At 33.7% G+C, this 21,895-nt stretch overlaps 1 protein-coding gene across 2 annotated transcripts in view; it reads right to left on the bottom strand.

Annotated features, from left to right (window-relative positions):
* LOC142326625 (protein phosphatase 1 regulatory subunit 14B) overlaps positions 1–21,895 on the bottom strand; it is a 632,498-nt gene that overhangs the window by 464,466 nt on the left and 146,137 nt on the right. The window lies entirely within an intron of this gene.

The raw sequence follows: 21,895 nt of genomic DNA, 5'->3' as shown, positions 1-21,895 counted from the left end.
GGCAACATTTCCTTCATTGTGTTGGAGTTCTGTCTAGAGTTGGAACGCCGAAATGTTTCCGTAGCCCTGCAGGCCGTAGTGTGTGACTGATCGCCGTAGTTGTCTGATCGCACGGCTCTGTTTAGGGATGAGCACCTAGTTATGGAAAAATCCGTCAACAGGGGAAGCCCGCAGGGCTCTATTCTCGGTCCCTTGCTGTGCAACCTGGTATTCGACGGATTTTTGGGACTGACGGATTTTTGGGACTGACATTCCCGGAAGGGGGTCACGGCCCAGGCTTTCGCTGATGACTGTCTCCTGTTAGTTCGTGGTAATTCACAATTGCAACTAGAAGACCGAGCGCCGGCGGCTATGTTAACCGCAGAGGGCTGGATGGACATTTAGGATTTTTGTGCCCAAGACGAAGTTTATGCTTCTCAAGGGTGCAGACAAATTATCATACAGTCGTAACCCCCATATTAAGTATAAAGGCTGTGTAATCAGTCGAGTTCGAGTTCATAAGTAGCTAGGTGTTTTGTTTGATGAGAAATTGCTGTTTAACAACCGCATTAGGCAAGTAGCGGCGAACGCCGTCTCTGTGATGCACAAGCTTAGGAGGATTGCTCAGAAGGATTACGGACTGTCCGGCCGTCATTTGTACATGGTGTACCGAGGTGTCTTCGAAAGTATGACCTCTTACACGGCGTCCGTTAGGCGCATAAGTTGGATAGAAATCGAGCACTTATTCAAAATTTAAGGAGTGTCCAGCGCAGAGCCTTAATTGTATGTACTGGTGCTTTTAAAACAACCTCCTATGAGGCTACTACTGTATTGGGAAAGGCTCTCCTAATCGATTTAATGGTGAAAGTTCGGGCGGCCATGTGGAAATTGCGAAGAGGAAGGGAGGCCGAGGCATTTTTTGATGCGGTTTCGAGCCGGGCCAGTACCGAAGCGGAACGGTAATCTCAATGCAACGGTTCTAAATTTCTAACAGTTGTCCATCTCCCGCCTTCGAAGGAGGCTTTACAGCCTCGCGATGGAAGCATAACAGCAAGAATAGCACGTCACGACTAAGGGAAGGTCCTTGTATAGATTTATACAGGATCTGGGGGGATGGTATGCCTCTCCTTCGTTTTTAAGGGCAACAGGAGCAACCATGTAAATTTAAACCAATATTTTTTTCGGTTCCACCTGGCAGCTGATGAGTTGTGCGTCTGCGGGGAGGTCCAGAGACCAGGTCCACCCTGGAACTTAGAGGTCAAGGGAAAAATTGGCCGCATAAACTGCGAGTCAGTGTGGCGAGAGCCGCATTGTCGGACCGTGTGGAAATTCCTTGATGCGGTTGCTAACCGACATCACTAGTTTCATTAAGGGAAATACTCCTACCGCACTACTGTTGGAAGCTAATCTAGAGATCTATGGTTTACCACCAGCCAATTAAGGCTCCAAGCACTTTATGTGGTGGACAGGTACTTCCTGGCATTCAGCGACCAAGGCGTGGCAGCGAATTGCTAGACGAAGTAAATTTTAATTTATGGACGTCATATATATTTTTAGTAGTTGTCGGGGTGCGCGTATCCAATTAAGTAATATATGACAAGTGAGGGATTGGGACACGTTACCCGTTGGTGTATGGCGCTGTACTTAGTCCGCTCATGCTGTTAGGTAAGCTCTAGGAGATATTTAGGACACTGGTCGCTAAACTGTTTCGTGGCTCAGTAGCTGTTTGTGCACAGACATTCGTTCTTATGCTTTAGGGCGACCGAATGGGGTGGTGGCGGAAGAAATGCCAAGCAAATCAATCTTACCCAATGGGCGGGGATTCTCTACTTAGGTTTTGCCGATGACTGTCACCTTTTAGTTCGTGGTAATTCACGACCACAACTGGAAGAAAGAGCGGTGGCAGCTGCAGAGGGTGAATGAAAAATTAAATTTAAAGATTTCTGTGCCCAAGACGAAGTACATGCCTCAGAAGGGCGCAGAGAAATTCTCGTACAGTCGAAACCCCAACATTTAGCATAAAGGCTATGTAATCAGTCTAGTTAAGGGTTCATAAGTACCTAGGTGTTTTGTTTGATGAGAAGTTGCTGTTTAACAACCATATTAAACAAGTTGCGGCGGACGCCGTCTCTGTGATGCACAAGCTTAGGAGGATTATTCGGAAGGACTATGGGCTGTCCGGCCGTCAATTGTACATGGTGTACCGAGGTGTCTTCGAAAGTATGACCAGTTACGTGACGCCCGTTTGGGCGCATAGGTTGGATATAAATAGAGCACTCAAAATTTAAGGAGTGCCCGGCGCTGAGCCTTGATAGTATACACTGGCGTTTTTTAAAACAATCTACTACGATGAGGCAACCAATGTATTCGGAAAGGCTCTCCCAATCGATTTCGTGGTCAATGTTTTGCGGCCATGTGGAGTTTGCGAAGAGGTAGGGAAGCCGAGGTATATGGAATGAGGTTTCACTCCGGGCTAATACCGAAGCGGAACGATGATCACAGTGAACCGGATCTAAATTTAGAACAGTTACCCACCTCCCGCATGTGGGTACGCTTCAGAGCCTCGCGATGGAAGCATGGCAGCAAGAATGGCCCACCACGATTAAGGAACGGTCTTTGTATAAATTTGTATCTGGCAACTGACGAGCTGTGTGTCTGCGGGCACTTTTAATAAGAAAGTACGTCATGTCAATTTGAAATAATTTTTACGTTAAAATATAAATATAAAGGTTTATTACTATCTAGTCTGAATATATATGTTACAAAACCAATAACTCAGTATTTAAGAATATCAAATAAAACTAGATCATTCAAGAAAAGACACTTTCCTTTATAATGTTTATCAAAGAATGAAAAATAAATATGTTTATGTTTTTTTTTTAAATATACTTTCAAAGAAATTTTTCATTTTAATTCTATTTTGTTTTTTCTTTTGTTGGCAATCATTTTTATTGATAACAATAGAGATCTTAGTTTTACAATAATTTATTACTTCCTTATATTTTTACCGGTGATAATAAATATGTTGATACTAGAAACCAAGAAAAATAGGAGAAATCTAAATTATTATGACAAATATAATTAAAGTATCGTTTATCCGTCGTTTGTTGTTTTACAGTAGCCTTGATTTATCAAAAATAATATTTAGGTTACTTTTCCTCTTTTTCCTTAAGGAAATCTATTCAGGGTTTAATAATTAAAAAATGGATTTTTTTATTGTATTTTATTAAAAAATAAAAAATTATTCATTTATGTAATTTATTTTTAAATTTGTTTAATTATCTACATATTATATACTCTTAATTAACTAAAAGTTTTCTATCTTATTCACTTATATTGTTTCACTTTTATTTTTTCGCTCCTTTCTATTTTTACTTTCTCATCATCTCTTTCTTTTGTTTTAGATCATTCAATTAATTATTGTTTTAAAAATAATCTTTGTATATGCTTTTTTTTTTAATTTTTTTTTTTCCCAATAATATAAAATTTCAACACCTATAACTATTTTAATTAATTATTTAGTGTACCCCATGAAGAAACGTAAGGAATTTTAGATCATATTCTACAAGTGAAAGTAAATATAATAAAAACTTAATATAAATGTAGGTCCGTAAACGTTTCCTTAGCTTGAAAAAATTTTGCCATAGCTTCGTTAAAATTACCTGTAAACAGATTACATTTTGTAGAGAATTTAAGAATTGTATATGTATTTGAACCGGTTGGACTGACATTAAGTATGCTGTTGTATAAAGATTATTTAAAACGATTATGTGATCTTGTAATTCATAAACGAAGTTCACAATTAAAGAAATTCTATGTACAGAATTTATTTATAATATGATAATTTTATCACTACATTTTTTTTATATTTTGCATATCTATCCAGACTTCCAATAACTGTACTCATATATATATATATATATATATATATACTTATAAAGGGCGTGTTTTATTTACCACTGTCACGCCTATACAAACTATATTACTATAAGAAAGGAGATGGTCTTACTCGAAACTATAACAGAACTTTAAAAGCATTATTATGTTTAACATTCCACTTAGTTGTATTAGGCTGCCGCTTTGTTCTCTATTTATAAGGTAACGTTATTATTGTTTGCTTAAAAGGAAATTGTCTTTTTAATGGGGAAATTTTAAGTTCCTCATCACTTGATTTAAATTCCTATTGTTTTAAGTTATTACTGTGTAAGTTGTAGTAAAAAAAAAAAAAACAAAATCAGAGATTGTGTATGTGTTTTTTTTAGGTGGGGGTTATTACAATTTTATGAATTTAATTTATTTTATATAATTACTTTAATATAGCTAATGCTGCACGCTTTCTTCCAGTTGTACTTGTTCAAATAAACTTCTCTCATCTTCTAACAGTTTTTTTTTAAATCTTGTAATCTGTGTGTGTGTGTGTGTGTATATGTATATATATATATATATATATATGTGTGTGTGTGTGTGTGTGTGTGTGTGTGTGTGTGTGTGTGTGTGTGTGTGTGTGTGTGTATGTAAACTCATGTTAACCAAGGCTGAAAAGGTACTCTAACTTTAAAATTGGAAAAAAATGTTCCAGTCGTTCGTTACTTAAAAGTGTTTACTTTGAAGAAATTATTCTTCAAAGAATATCTAAATATGTATAAATAACTTGATATTCAGCTAGATTATTTCTACCTGCAATAGGATTCCAGGGATAGGTTAGGTTTTACTACGGAATCCTGAACAAAATCAAAGTTGGCATTTTAATACCCGGAGGAGAAAACAAATTGTTACAACGTATATTTGAACCGTTTAGTTCAAATATAAAAAAAGAGAAAAATGAAAACTACTGGATCGATTGATTTTATTTTTGCCCGATTTTATTTTTTAATAAAAATCGATAAGGACTGCTGTAGATGGGTGACTGGAATGCTGTCGTTGGAGAAGGTAAAGAAAGAAGTGTGGTGGGAAAATTTGACTTAGGGGTAATGAATGGAAGGGAAACAGATTAGTAGAACTTTCCCAACAGAAAGAATTATTTATACCCAAAATTTGGTTCATGAAAGGAGGAAATATGCATGGATATCCCTTAGGAACTAAACACGGTTTCAGACAGACCATATCTGAGTAGATAAAAGGTAAAAATTCCAATAAATCCAATGGATTACCAGGTGCAGATATCAACAGTGATCATACTCTGCTTCTGATGGAAAAGAGAATAACTTTAAAGAAAGTGGAGAAAATGAAGGTAGTTAAGAATGTAGAAAAGTTGTAGAAATTAGATGAGGCAACAATAGGAGAAAATCTAACTAAGGCGATTAAAGAAAGACAATAAGAAGATAACAGTGAGGGGGCCTGGTTGAGAGTAAAAAATGCCATACTAAAAACAGCAAAGGAAGAAGTAGGCTGTTATGGGGGAAATAGAGGCATGAAACCATGGGTTTCTGAAGAAAATGAAAGTAAGAAAGCTGTATAAGAATAAGGCAGGATAAAATGAAAGAGCAATGTATTATAAATTAAACACTGAGTTAAGGAGAGAGATACAGAAAGACAGGGAAAGATGGTTTAAGGAAGAATGAAATTATATTGAGTTTCTGAAAAATACAGGGCAGTAGAATTATGATATATAGGAAGGTGAAGAGCATTACATCAAATAAATGGAATGGGAATCGTAGAATGAGAGAAATTCAGGATAATGATGACAAACTGTTACATGAAGAAAAACAAGTAAGATAAATGTGGGAGGAATATGTGAAGGCGATGCAAATGAGAAGAGAGAAACCTGAAGAATTAAACGTAGAAAAGTAATGGGAGGTAGCTGAAGAAGATAAAGGACCATGTGAAATATAGAAAGCAATTAAAGAAATAAAGAATAAAAAATTGACTGGAGTAAATGAACTCATCATAAAATTTTTTAAATGCTTAAAGGCAGAAGGAGTGCAAGAAATAACTAAACTGTGTTACCGAAGTTGAGCTAGTATCGGAGAATAGCCTGAAGACGTTGTGAAAACGGCGATGAAATACAAATTCAAAAAAATTTATACCAGAAAATGTGCAGAACACAGAACAATAAATTTAGTAATCTATGTCGCTAAAATATTGTTAAGAGTCCTAAACTGGAGATTGATAAGAATAATAGAAGATAATGCAGAGGAGGAGGCATGTCTGGTTCCTTTCCCATCAGGAAAGGGAAAAGGACCAGAGATGCCATCACGCTTGTAAGAATGGTTAAAGAGATTCATAACATTAAAAAAAGAGGAAGAGGAATGAGTCGTTTCATAAATTTAGTAAAGGCAATAGTCAGCTGCAAGAAAATGATAGAAATTCTTAAAGAAAGAAGACAGAAGGTTAATTACAGAATTATGTGTGAGATAAACAGCAACAATGAAAGTAAATATGAATATGACTGACTGGATGGGTTTACATTGATGATATGGTAATTCTAGCTGATAGCACACACAACTTTGAAAATTGTTAAAGGCTCTGTGAAAAGAATGAAAGAATATGGAATGAAAAAATATATATATATAAAAACAGCAATGTAAGCAAACAACAAGGATGATTTAGTGGTAAGAACAAGTGAAGGAAGAAAGAAAAATTAAAATATTACCGATATCTGGATACTATGGTGACACGAGAACTGGAAAAGCTCAATGGAAATAAAAGGAAAGATAGTAATGGAAAAGGAAATCTTCAATAAGAAGAGGGAATTACTATATTGTAAAAGTTGGTCAATGAGGAAGAGGAAGAGAGACTGGATCAACGTGAGTATGAAGGAAGTGAAATCTTAACTGCATCTTTCAGTAGAAGAAGAAAGGAAGCGAGAAAGAAGAAAGATGAAGTTATTTGGTGAGGTGAAGCTGGAGAAGGCTTGGAACTGAAATGCATGGAGAGAGAAGTGGAGTAAGGGAACTGCCGCCAGGCAGAAAGCCAGTTGATATTGATATTTTTCGTTAATTTTAAGTGAGATTTTCTTTCCGATGATGCATATTGTGTTCAGTAACCAACTCTAACTGAATGGTTGAACGGGAAACTATGAGTCATGACATTTCCTGTGCCAAAGGTTTGGCGTGAACATAAGGACCGCTTCACTGTCTGCTACTTTTGCATGACAAATATATTTGACTTTCATTTAAAAATAGAATGTTCATAAAACAAGCAGATGTATCCTCAGCTCTAAAGCCGGTACCATACGAAAAGAAGTTACCTGTACCTATACCACCACCTAATCCGAAATTGAACAATCTGAAAATGAAGTAGATAATGTAGAGGATCCTGAACAATTTCTTCCTGTATCTGATGAGAAATTTCATCGTTTAATTCAAAAACATGAATTTAATGATTTACTTCTCGCTTTAAACTTATCAAAGCAGCAAGCTGAACTTCTGAGGTCTAGACTTGACTACAACAATGGAATCTTTTAGCAGAAAAAACAAAAATTACTACGTTTAGAACACGAAATAAAACTTTGAACTTATTTTACCATGAAAAATTCATTGTGCTTTTGTACTGATGTTGATGACCAGATGAAAGAGCTTGAAATTTACTATATTCCTGAAGAATGGCGTCATTTTATTGACTCTTCTGAAGTTAGCTTTCTAAAGTTAACTGCCAGGCGGCAGCTGATGACCTGTGCGTCTGCGAGGAGGTCCAGTCAAATGAACACCTGATATTTGACTGCCCTGCTCTTGGTGGAGGGGGGGGGGGCTAGAGACCGGGCCACCCTGGAATTCAAAGGTCAAGGGGAAAATTGGCCACTCATAAGCGGCGAGTCAATGTGGCGAGAGCCGCATTGTCGGACCGTGTGGAAGTTCCTAGATGCGGTTACCGCATTGCTGTGGGAAGCTAACCCTGAGCATGGCTGATCACCAGCCAGTTATTATGGCTCCAAGCGCTATAAAATGGTTAACAGGTACTTGGTGGCATTCAGCGACATATTTTAAGTAGTTGACTGGATGCGTCTACCCATTTTAGGAAATATATGACAAGTGAGCGGTTCGGACACGTAAGCCGGTAGTGTATGGCATCACGCTTAGTCGGCTCGTGCTGTTAGATAAGCTTTAGTAACTATGTTAGGACACCGGTCGCTAAACTGTCAGAGGCTCATTAGCCGTTTGTGGCACAGACATTTGGTCGTTTCCTTTAGACCGACCGAATGGGGTGGTGGCGGGAGAAATGCCAAGCAAAAAAAAAGTTAGCTTGAAAGCAGTTTTATTAAATGAAGGTAACAAGCAGACATCCATTCTATTAGCTTAAGCAGTCGACATGAAAGAAACGTGTCACTACGGCAACAATATTTGAAGGAATAAAATAAAACAGTACATGTGGCTAGTTTAAGAAGATCTGAAAGTTGATGCGTTACTTCTTGGTTTACCAGGTGAGTTTAAGAAATATTGTTGTAATCTTTGTCTATGGGATAGTCGTGATTTATTACCGAGTAAAGAATTGGACTTGCTGCAGAACTTGTGCTAATGAAAAGAATGTATAATATTTATCATTAATAGAGAGAGATGAAATTATACTGTCGCCACACATAAAACTTGGACTCATGAACATTTTTTAAAAAGGCACTAAACAAAGATCGACCAGGATTTAACCAAATAAAAATAAGTTTTCCTAAACCGAGTGATATAAGCTCAAGGAGGGTATATTTATCGGTCCGCAAATCAAGGATTCAACTCTTAAGTATTCAGCTAATAAGGATTCAACTTTTGACGATGAAGTTTGCGAGTGTGAACTAGCTACATGGAAGTCGTTCAAACGTTTGGTGGTTTTTAAGGCTACAGAAACGACGACAACCATGTTCTTTTTTTGTTAAGCTGTTAGAAAACTACAAATGTTTAGACTGTAGGACGCCATTAAAAATTTATTTCCTACACTCCCACCTAGACTTTTTCCCGAAAATTTGGGCTCTGTCAGCGATGAGCAAGGAGAGCGTTTCCATCAGGATAATCTGAACGTGGAGCATCGACACCAAGAAAGATGAGACCCAGGAATGATGGATGACTATTGTTGGTTTTTTTTTTTAGAGAAACTGATCAAACATCGTACAAGAGAAAAAGTTTGTCAACATATTTTTAAAATTAAATTCCAATGATTTAAACTTTTAGAAATTGTTTTTTTTTTAATTATATTAATATATTTCAGTTTATCTGTGTTTGAATAAATAAAATTTTAGTTGATTTAAACAAATTTTAAATATTTTTTTTAAATATTGATTTCACAGTAATTATGATTATATTGGTAAATAAATCGTATGTATTTAAAAAAAAAAAAGACGGATTACACAATTTCTGATAACAGTTTTGAATTCAGCACCCCAAAATTAGTTAAAATTATCTACAGATACACGAAAATTTTTTTTTTTTTGACTAGTGTTATGGATCAATTTTTAAGTGTGATTTGTAGAAAGTTTTGGCACTATCTAAACAATTTTTTCTGGAAAGAGTTAATTCCTGCTTCAAGATTTCCCAAAGGTCGAAAGATTTTGTCTACCTATTAATAAGACAGTGGTATGATTTACAAGGAAATAATAATTTATAAAATTGAGCACAATATATATATATATATATATATATATATATATAATCATTTACATTTCAACAGATATATATATATATATAATATAAACACACATTAAAAATTTTGCACACGTAGTTAACTAAACATATATTTGTTATTATTACTATTAGCAGTGTAACTTATAACCATAAAAAGTTTCACTGAATTAACGGAAATCAGGATCTTCAAACAAAACTAGTTTAGTTCCCGTGAGAGAAAAAATCTGTCTATATTTCTCATACAATACATATATTTTACAACTATTTATAAAAAAAATCAACAATAATAGTGCATATGAAAATACATAGATTGTTGACGTGTTAAACAGTATTAGTGCTCAGTCGGAAACTTCTAAAGAAATATTTATCAATTTAAACTAATCCTTTTGTTATTTTAATAACATTTATTTTTATCCCTTGATTATACGTTAATAATAAAGAAATGAAACCAGAATTACTAATCGTATTACCTTGAAAAATAGTAAAATTTCTTGAAGGATAGATTTATAGAATAGTGTGGGAATAAAATATGAATATAAATTATAATAATTAAATTTCAATGAATCAGTGAAAGTAATATTATATATTATAATAAAATTACAATACGTTGAAGGTCATTAGATAATAAATTAAACGGTAAGTGAAAATAAAATGCGAAATAAATTAGTCATTAATTGTTATTGAATCAAAACGTAATGATGGTAGGTAGTACCGCTACGTAATCGAACGGGGTAAAATATAAATCGATATTCACTGAATTTAACTTAATAAATATCGTTAACGAGGATATAAAGTAGCCTATAATGTTTTAATTATTTTAGTTAAATCACTAAATGATCCGTAACTATTTTTATATAATTAATACTCTCATCATTGGAAATTACGATTACAAATATTTTGGGAGATATCGCAACAACAAATAAATGAATGTAACTAATTATTATTTTAAAAGAACATTTCAAATAATGAAGTATGAAAAAGAGTGTAATAAAAACAAATGATTTTTAGTTCGGAAAGTATTCGGTTAATAAATAAGCAAAATAGTTCCATAAACTTTTTTTTTTGTCTTCAGTCATTTGACTGGTTTGATGCAGCTCTCCAAGATTCCCTATCTAGTGCTAGTCGTTTCATTTCAGTATACCCTCTACATCCTACATCCCCAACAATTTATTTTACATACTCCAAACGTGGCCTGCCTACACAATTTTTCCCTTCTACCTGTCCTTCCAATATTAAAGCGACTATTCCAGGATGCCTTAGTATGTGGCCTATAAGTCTGTCTCTTCGTTTAACTATATTTTTCCAAATGCTTCTTTCTTCATCTATTTGCCGCAATACCTCTTCATTTGTCACTTTATCCACCCATCTGATTTTTAACATTCTCCTATAGCACCGCATTTCAAAAGCTTCTAATCTTTTCTTCTCAGATACTCCGATCGTCCAAGTTTCACTTCCATATAAAGCGACACTCCAAACATGCACTTTCAAAAATCTTTTCCTGACATTTAAATTAATTTTTGATGTAAACAAATTATATTTCTTACTGAAGGCTCGTTTAGCTTGTGCTATTCGGCATTTTATATCGCTCCTGCTTCGTCCATCTTTAGTAATTTTACTTCCCAAATGACAAAATTCTTCTACCTCCATAATCTTTTCTCCTCCTATTTTCACATTCAGCGGTCCATCTTTGTTATTTCTACTACATTTCATTACTTTTGTTTTGTTCTTGTTTATTTTCACGCGATAGTTCTTGCGTAGGACTTCATCTATGCCGTTCATTGTTTCTTCTAAATCCTTTTTACTCTCGGCTAGAATTACTATATCATCAGCAAATCGTAGCATCTTTATCTTTTCACCTTGTACTGTTACTCCGAATCTAAATTGTTCTTTAACTTCATTAACTACTAGTTCCATGTAAAGATTAAAATGTAACGGTGATAGGGAACATCCTTGTCGGACTCCCTTTCTTATTAGGGCTTCTTTCTTATGTTCTTCGATTATTACTGTCGCTGTTTGGTTCCCGTACATGTTAGCAATTGTTCTTCTATCTCTGTATTTGAACCCTAATTTTTTTAAAATGCTGAACATTTTATTCCAGTCTACGTTATCGAAAGCCTTTTCTAGGTCTATAAACGCCAAGTATGTTGGTTTGTTTTTCTTTAATCTTCCTTCTACTATTAATCTGAGGCCTAAAATTGCTTCCCTTGTCCCTATACTTTTCCTGAAACCAAGTTGGTCTTCTCCTAACACTTCTTCCACTCTCCTCTCAATTCTTTTGTATAGAATTCTAGTTAAGATTTTTGATGCACGACTAGTTAAACTAATTGTTCTGTATTCTTCACATTTATCTGCCCCTGCTTTCTTTGGTATCATGACTATAACACTTTTTTTGAAGTCTGACGGAAATTCCCCTTTTTCATAAATATTACACACCAGTTTGTATAATCTATCAATCGCTTCCTCACCTGCACTGCGCAGTAATTCTACAGGTATTTCGTCTATTGCAGGAGCCTTTCTGCCATTTAAATCTTTTAATGCTCTCTTAAATTCAGATCTCAGTATTGTTTCTCCCATTTCATCCTCCTCAACTTCCTCTTCTTCCTCTGTAACACCATTTTCTAATTCATTTTATCCTTAAAGAATAAATAAATTTTTGAACCATTTGAAAAATCTTCCAACCAATTGATTTAAAATAGAATTAAAAATTTTTATTTATCGGAAACAATATTAATTATGTAAATGAATTAATATTATTTTATGTAAAATCAATTAAATAAAAAAGAAAACAATTTTTTCATCTCATTCAACGTGTACAATGTGTTATAATTTTTTTTTTATATTTATAATTTCTTTCATATTGACATGATTTATACAATATACTAGCTCCCCATCGTAGCTTTGTCCGAGCTATATGGTTACTTGCGTTTCCCGTAGCGGTCAATCTTTTTATTTTATGTTTATTACTCAAGTAACCGGAGGCAGGAGCAGCCATCACACTTACAGTAACTGTGATGGTTGAGCCAATGCGCCGTATACCTTCGCACCCCCTACAAAAATAAAAACCCGAATTTAAATATTTATCTGAAGAGTATTTGCGACTAAAAATCTATTAAATATCTCGTTTACTATAGTCGGGAACGGGAAAAATTACAATCGTTGTTCAAACTTGGTTTTTAGATGTTCATAATCAATTAGTTTGGACCCGGCTCACATAGTGATAGATAATCACAGTTCACAGTTCCTTAATTCAAATCAATAAAGTTTTTGCTTCAACCGGCATAACTCCACAATTACATTTTTTTTTTCGAGATGAAATATATCCAAAAACCTTCTCAGTTTTGCCAAGAAACATGGGTAAAAATTTATTAGCGATAGAGCGGGTAGTTTTTTGTTTACTCGAACAAAAAAATCCACTTCTCTTTATATAATAGTATAGATTATTATGTTTCGATCTGAATAAAAATCTATTTTTTATTTAATTAAAAGGATGAAATAATTTCTTTCAAATATTTTTACCATTAATTTTAACTTAAATAAATAAATTAATTAAAAAGTTGTTAAAATCGGATTTAATAACTTTTAGTAAAAGAAAAAATTAAATTAAATGAAACTAACTCAAGATTGGGTCAATTGAACAAAAAGAGTGTTAACCTTTTTCAATTTACCATCATCAACACGTGGTATCAATTCTCCACAACAAGAACATCATTATACAAAGAACATCAAGCGATAACCACGGTTGTTCATTAGATTGGAGAGAATTCAGGTCTACTTGTTCGCCGACTGAGATGAATAACATTTGGAGCGTGAAGTACAAAGGTCACAAAACTATAATAAAGTACATTGTAAAAACTATAATAGAATTGTTCTCTTTTCTTTCTTTTTAACGCACTCTCGCACTTAACAAAAATTATTCTGCTTAATACTAAATTATTAGATAGTTAACTGTAAGTGTGATATTACGTGTTTTCCCCTAGATATTTTATTGTTATTGTATCTGATTTAAAACTATTTGTTTTAGTCCGCATCTGCCTTCTACGCATCGATAAGTTAAAATATTTGTCTTTAATTTAAGCTTACAGGTTTTTTTTACTAGGACGTAATTTAAAGTTTTTTTTTGTTGTAATTTTAAAACAAATCAATTGGAAAAAAAAAACAAATTGTGCTTTAATACCGTATCGAAATTTTGCAACAAATAGGAAAAAAATCGTTACACATTCACGATAGATATTTTATTATATAATTGAATTTATCAATGCATGGAAATTTAATTTGGCGTACTATAATTTAAAATTGAAATAATTTCGATAAAATAAGTTTTTGATTGAAACTTTGATAATTATGTTTTAAATAATACGGGAAATGACAGATCCCGCCGTTCAGAATTTATATAATGTATGGATATTTAAATGATAAAAAATTAACATGACATAATGATTAAAATATATATAGCAAATAATTAAACAGTTGAGATTGTAATTAAGTAGAAATTATAAAATTAGAATGGAACAGAAAGGAATAGGGTTATGCATCAAACCAGTCATGTAGTTATAAAAAAAATATATATACGATTTCATAGATGTACTTGTAAATTATAAGTAGTAAAATTAAAAAAATATATATATTTTTGGTTTATTAGTCTTTTCACAACCGAAATAGAATAATACCATTAAAAAAATTGGTTAGAGTAAGAAACATTTTTACAACAAAAAGTATAGAAAAGTAGAAATGTTCAAGTAATCCTAAAAAAAAAATCTTATATTTAATTTAGTTAGACAACCAAATGTTTTCATGTAGCTAATATCAATAGGCGTGCAAGGAAAAATCTTACTGCCTGCAATTTTTAATAAAATACTAATTTAAAAGATCACACAAATTTATTATAAATAAATATTAAAAGATCCATTTTTAAATGACCAGTATTATACTGTCATGTCGATTCCCCCCCCCCCCCCGGGGGGGGAGAAGATCCCACCTCGTAGCGTGTCCGTTCGCTACACCACCCCCTCCGTTCCTTGCCAGTAGTGGCTTTAACGGAAGTATTATATTGTCAGTCATTTTTTAGATAATATTAAAAAAATAAATAAACGCAGAAAAAATCCTGATGAAATAAAAAAATAAAAATTTAGTTAAAGAAGCCAATAAAAACGAGAACGGGAAAATGGACTTAACCTATCGACTAACAAAAGATAATTTACACAAAAAGAACATCTTAATAAAATCCAAAATGATTTCAACACGGTAATCAAACCAGAATGCATATTTAGTTTGAAATCAAATGAAATAAATGCAACTGAAAAATAAGAAAGGAAATCTAATTTCCTTTTGAATTAATTTCCTAATTTGAGAAAAATCCTAAGGCTAATAAAAATAGATGAAAACGAGTAGAAATTCAAAAGTAATAAAAATACAAATACAATGAAGAGAAAATTTCAGATTCCATGAACACCAAAGAAAAAAGAAGAGAATTAAAAGCAATGGATCTGTGCGGTTCAAGAAAGAACAACGCTCAGAAAACTGGTACAAGATTTCAAGGGTTAACAAGAGATGAAAAGAAAAGAAATCAAAAACATCTGGTCAGAAGAGAGTAGGCAAAAACAAAGCGAGAGAGTGAAAAACTATTGGAATACCAGGGAAGAAAACGCCCAAAAGAAACAGAAATCAATGCGATATGTTGCCTCACGTGGTTATCAGTCGTCCAAACTTAAAAAAAAAACCTGATTTTTCTTGCATTTTCGTTTAACTAGTAGAAAGCGATGAGGAAGCGATTGATAGATTATACAAACTGGTGTGTAATATTTATGAAAAAGGGGAATTTCCGTCAGACTTCAAAAAAAGTGTTATAGTAATGATTCCAAAGAAAGCAGGGGCAGATAAATGTGAAGAATACAGAACAATTAGTTTAACTAGTCATGCATCAAAAATCTTAACTAGAATTCTATACAGAAGAATTGAGAGGAGGGTGGAGGAAGTGTTAGGAGAAGACCAATTTGGTTTCAGGAAAAGTATAGGGACAAGGGAAGCAATTTTAGGCCTCAGATTAATAGTAGAAGGAAGATTAAAGAAAAACAAATCGACATACTTGGCGTTTATAGACCTAGAAAAGGCATTCGATAATGTAGACTGGAATAAAATGTTCAGCATTTTAAAAAAATTAGGGTTCAAATACAGAGATAGAAGAACAATTGCTAACATGTACAGGAACCAAACAGCAACAGTAGCAATTGAAGAACATAAGAAAGAAGCCATAATAAGAAAGGGAGTCCGACAAGGATGTTTCCTATCTCCGTTACTTTTTAATCATTACATGGAACTAGCAGTTAATGATGTTAAAGAACAATTTAGATTCGGAGTAACAGTACAAGGTGAAAAGATAAAGACGCTACGATTTGCTGATGATATAGTAATTCTAGCCGAGAGTAAAAAGGATTTAGAAGAAACAATGAACGGCATAGATGAAGTCCTACGCAAGAACTATCGCATGAAAATAAACAAGAACAAAACAAAAGTAATGAAATGTAGTAGAAATAACAAAGATGGACCGCTGAATGTGAAAATAGGAGGAGAAAAGATTACGGAGGTAGAAGAATTTTGTTATTTGGGAAGTAGAATTACTAAAGATGGACGAAGCAGGAGCGATATAAAATGCCGAATAGCACAAGCTAAACGAGCCTTCAGTAAGAAATATAATTTGTTTTCATCAAAAATTAATTTAAATGTCAGGAAAAGATTTTTTGAAAGTGTATATTTGGAGTGTCGCTTAATATGGAAGTGAAACTTGGACGATCGGAGTATCTGAGAAGAAAAGATTAGAAGCTTTTGAAATGCGGTGCTATAGGGGAATGTTAAAAATCAGACGGGTGGATAAAGTGACAAATGAAGAGGTATTGTGGCAAATAGATGAAGAAAGAAGCATTTGGAAAAATATAGTTAAAAGAAGAGATAGACTTATAGGCCACATACTAAGGCATCCTGGAATAGTCGCTTTAATATTGGAAGGACAGGTAGAAGGAAAAAATTGTGTAGGCAGGCCACGTTTGGAGTACGTAAAACAAATTGTTAGGGATGTAGGATGTAGAGGGTATACTGAAATGAAACGACTACCACTAGATAGGGAATCTTGGAGAGCTGCATCAAACCAGTCAAATGACTGAAGACAAAAAAAATAATAGTAGAAAAACTACAGGCATAAACAATTTCCACTTATGCTATCTAATTTTTTCGAGCTTATTTTATATACATTCAACATATGACTGTACGTTTCGTTTACAATTACATCGTATATTTTCTATTTTAAAGCAATGACATGAATTTCAACAACAAATATTTCAAATGAAGCATGGACCTACTAGATTCTACTATATACTAGACCTACTGAATTCAGAAAAGAGTAGAACTGCTTTTCGCTTTGTTTTTGCCTTTTCTCTTCTGACCAGACGTTTTCGATTTCTTTCTTTCCTTTTCTTGTAAACTCTTGAAATTTTTTAACAGTTTCCTGAGCGTTGTTTTTTCTCAATCTATTTTTTTCAGATATTTTCCATTTCTTTTAGATTTTTCTGAACTACTTAGGTCCATTGATTTTTAGTCTCTCTTTTTTCTTTTTTTTTGTAAAGCTGATTGAAGATTTTTTTGTGAGCCTGTTACCATTCATTCTGATTTGAAACAGTACAACACTATTACAATAATTCTTTAAAAGTTAACTTACAGCATCTTTTGAAATAAAACATAAATTTAAGATTAAAGAAGATTAAAGAAAAACAAATCGACATACTTGGCGTTTATAGACCTAGAAAAGGCATTCGATAATGTAGACTGGAATAAAATGTTCAGCATTTTAAAAAAATTAGGGTTCAAATACAGAGATAGAAGAACAATTGCTAACATGTACAGGAACCAAACAGCAACAGTAGCAATTGAAGAACATAAGAAAGAAGCCATAATAAGAAAGGGAGTCCGACAAGGATGTTTCCTATCTCCGTTACTTTTTAATCATTACATGGAACTAGCAGTTAATGATGTTAAAGAACAATTTAGATTCGGAGTAACAGTACAAGGTGAAAAGATAAAGACGCTACGATTTGCTGATGATATAGTAATTCTAGCCGAGAGTAAAAAGGATTTAGAAGAAACAATGAACGGCATAGATGAAGTCCTACGCAAGAACTATCGCATGAAAATAAACAAGAACAAAACAAAAGTAATGAAATGTAGTAGAAATAACAAAGATGGACCGCTGAATGTGAAAATAGGAGGAGAAAAGATTACGGAGGTAGAAGAATTTTGTTATTTGGGAAGTAGAATTACTAAAGATGGACGAAGCAGGAGCGATATAAAATGCCGAATAGCACAAGCTAAACGAGCCTTCAGTAAGAAATATAATTTGTTTTCATCAAAAATTAATTTAAATGTCAGGAAAAGATTTTTTGAAAGTGTATATTTGGAGTGTCGCTTTATATGGAAGTGAAACTTGGACGATCGGAGTATCTGAGAAGAAAAGATTAGAAGCTTTTGAAATGCGGTGCTATAGGAGAATGTTAAAAATCAGACGGGTGGATAAAGTGACAAATGAAGAGGAATTGCGGCAAATAGATGAAGAAAGAAGCATTTGGAAAAATATAGTTAAAAGAAGAGATAGATTTATAAGCCACATACTAAGGAATCCTGGAATAGTCGCTTTAATATTGGAAGGACAGGTAGAAGGGAAACATTGTGTAGGCAGGCCACGTTTGGAATATGTAAAACAAATTGTTGGGGATGTAGGATGTAGAGGGTATACTGAAATGAAACGACTAGCACTAGATAGGGAATCTTGGAGAGCTGCATCAAACCAGTCAAATGACTGAAGACAAAAAAAAAAAAAACCTCTGATTGTAAAAAAAGTAACAATAAATTCGATAACAATTCAAAAAAAAATCAGAAGTTATCAGTGAAATAAAATTTTATGTAATTATTTTAATTCAAAAAGTTTTACAATCAGAGGTTAATAAATCAATATATTTAAACTTAAAAAAGTTAAAAAAATATATGTTATATGTATCGGTTCGGATTCGAACCGATGTGCATGGTTACGGATCCGACATGTTTAACCCACGTAACTACTTCAGCGACGTAAAACATAACTGACATATAAACTAATATAAAATGCTGATACGGACCCCACAAAAAAAATGTGATGCAATGTGGTGTCCACCACAATTCAATTGTGTAACTGCCCACTTTATTAAAGAATTGGAGGAACGTATCTCACTTTCAAATGAAATAAGTTTTAATGAAGTTAGCAAAACATGTGTGTGTGTGAGTAATTTTATAGGCGTACAAAGAAGTCATGTGGTGTTCACATCAGATTTTTATTTTTAATGAAGGTTCCTGGTTTTAATTTACGGCGATCAATGATCTTTATATGTAAATCACAATGTTTATGCGCCGTTTTTATGAATGTATGTTTGTATCAAGATCGCTGTAAAACTCAAATATGACGGGTTGGGCTCAATTTTTTAATTGGTGTATTTAGATAAACGTATATCTAATTACAATTTTACCTTAGATAAATCCATCATAAATCAATAAGTAAACTATAAAAAAGTAATATATATCGTATTTTACATTTTTATTTTTATTGATTTTTTATTTTTTATCGATATTCTAAGTACTGACTAAATAATGTTCTATATAGTTATACCGTAGTGTGAAAATATAAAAAAAAAATAAAAAACTCGATTTTATTTTGACATTACATTTATTGAATCCAACATTGTTGCAACCTTATGGATGTACATGATCTGATAAGATATATTATATGCTCAAGAATAACAACTTTCATACCAGGCTTCTAAAGAAAAGTGAGGATTAGATTATTTTAATTGCTTATATTCCTGTTATTTTATTCCTTGAACTGAACGTAGGCTATTATTGCAAAATAGCTAAGCTCACTAAAATACACAATATTCAACCTAGTTCACTAAGGGAATTAGGACTAAATTTCGTTGTTGTGAACAACATTTTTGGTTGTATGTTGGTTGTTAATTTGCCTCGTATTTCGAGAAATTTTTATAAATTGGCTCAATAATAGCAGGTAGAACTAGGCGCGGGGTTCGTGCTTCCGCGAGCTCGGTTAGCTAGTTAGGATGTAGGACATTCAAGATTTTTTGTTGGTTTGCTTGGCATTTCTCCCGCCACTACCCCGTAAGGTCGCCCTAAAGCAAAAGACCGAATGTCTGTGCCAAAAACGGCTACTGAGCCACAAAACAGTTTAGCGACCAGTGAGTGTCCTAACTACCTCCTAGAGCTAACCTAAAAGTGTGAGCAGAATAAGCGTGGTAACATACACCACTTGCTTGCATGTCCCACCACCCATTTGTCATATATCACTAAAATGGGTAGGCGCACCCCATCAGCTACTAAAACATACGACTATCAATAATTAAATTTATTTCGTCAAAGACAGCAATTCGCTGCTACGCCTAGACCGCTGAATGCCAGCAAGTACCTGTCCACCATTAAAGCGCTTGGAGCCTTAATCCGGCTGGTAGTAGGCCACATCTCTTGGTTAGCTTCCTACAGCAGCGCAGAAGGAGTCTTTTCCCTTAGATAAACTATTGATGTCGGTTGAACAAAGCAACCGCATCAAGGAACTCCCACACGGTCCGACAATGCGGCACTCGCCGCTTGTGAGTGGCTAATTTTTCCCTCGACCTCATTGTTCCCGGTCAAGTTCCTGGGTGGCATGAGTCCTGTTCCACCCCAAGAGCTGGGCAATCGAACATCATGTGTTCGTTCGATTGGACCACGTTCGATTTCCATTCAAGATGTCCGGACGAGGCCTACAGCAAAGGCAGAAGCTGATTTTAAATATCCCCGATGTAAATGTCTACCAAGACATTTACATCGGTGGCATCCCAACGAGGACTGGCTTATTACTATGAGATGTGAAAAGTTACAGGGCGAAAGACGATCCCCGTTAAAACCCATCAGGGCTAGGAACGGGCGGGATGGTGTGGCGACTGGAAGCGTCACAAGGCGGTTGTCTTCCCCTACGGGGGAAGACAACCGCCTTGTGACGCTTCCAGTTGGGATGTCTAATGAAATCAATATTCTCAGAGAAAGTAATTTTTTTGCTACTGTCGCTCATATCTTAGATATATCACTCAATATTTTTAAACTTTGTTAGGTTCTCTCACCCACAATATTACCTCAAAGTATTTTTTTTGGGTCACTTACACTACTACTATGCTTAGTAAGACAGAAAAAAGTCGGTTAACCCCACCCCCCTGGAAATATTAACCCCAAAATTTTACTAAAAATATCCCCATATATTCGAGTCTCTGTGTAAAACTTCATAAAAATCCGTTTATCCAGTCAAAAGGTTCAAACACACCAACATACAAACATTAACCCGTATTTTTTTGTTTTCTGGGGTCCCTGGGTTATGAAACGTCGTGAAATGTAAAAAAAAACCGTATCCATTTCTTGATTGATTATCATATTTTCCTTTTTTCAACACAGCTCTGGAGCTACGATGCGTGGAAAATAAAAACTGATTTAGACTGGTTTTACATCGTAAAACATTTTTTAACAGTAAAATTTTTTGTAAAATGATAAATCCCTAAAATTTTGAAACCATTATATTTTTCTAATATCTGCTCTAAAGAGAATAAATTTATTTTTTTTTTGTTGAGCAATACGCGTACAATTTCTAAAAGAGTGTAACCATAATAGGTTTTACTTAGCTATAAAAACGTAGATAAGTGAAATGTGGGTGATCAATAAATTACAGTCTAGGATGACCGTATAAATACAATTTTTTTTTAATTTCAAAGAATTATGCTATATTTATACAATTATAAATGTATTTTGATAAACCATGCTTGTTAAATTTATTTATAAATAATAATAATATAAAAACATAATTTTTGTTGTAACTAAGAATTAAGTAAAAAATAACAGAGGAAGAAAACAGGCTTTGTAATAATAATACCGATGTATATATGTAATTTAGTACCACTCAAATATAAAATTAAACATTAACGTGTATGGAAGATCTTTTACCGTGGTGCGAAAATAAGCACGGAACTTTGAGATTATCTCCCGTTCGTATACCTCACCGTTTCTAATTCTTCATCACTTATATATATATGTATAGATAGATAGTACATTATTATTTGTTAAATCTATAATCTTGACACGTACAATCTGATTTGTATTGTGAATTGCAGGCAGTCTTTTATTCTAAGATAGTTATTGTGGATGAGAATAAAGAGTAGATTGTGTATAATAACTAAAAGAAGATTGACCTAAGAATATCCGAGCAAAGCGAAACAAAAAATAACACTGCATTACACTTGAGGTCTTCTCTACACCGCCTCGATTGTACTAGA

This window comes from Lycorma delicatula, chromosome 6 (assembly GCF_047948215.1).
Source record: "Lycorma delicatula isolate Av1 chromosome 6, ASM4794821v1, whole genome shotgun sequence".
Lineage (NCBI taxonomy): Eukaryota > Metazoa > Arthropoda > Insecta > Hemiptera > Fulgoridae > Lycorma > Lycorma delicatula.
Note: the sequence above shows the minus strand (reverse complement) of the source record. Positions and strands in the feature narration are given on the sequence as shown.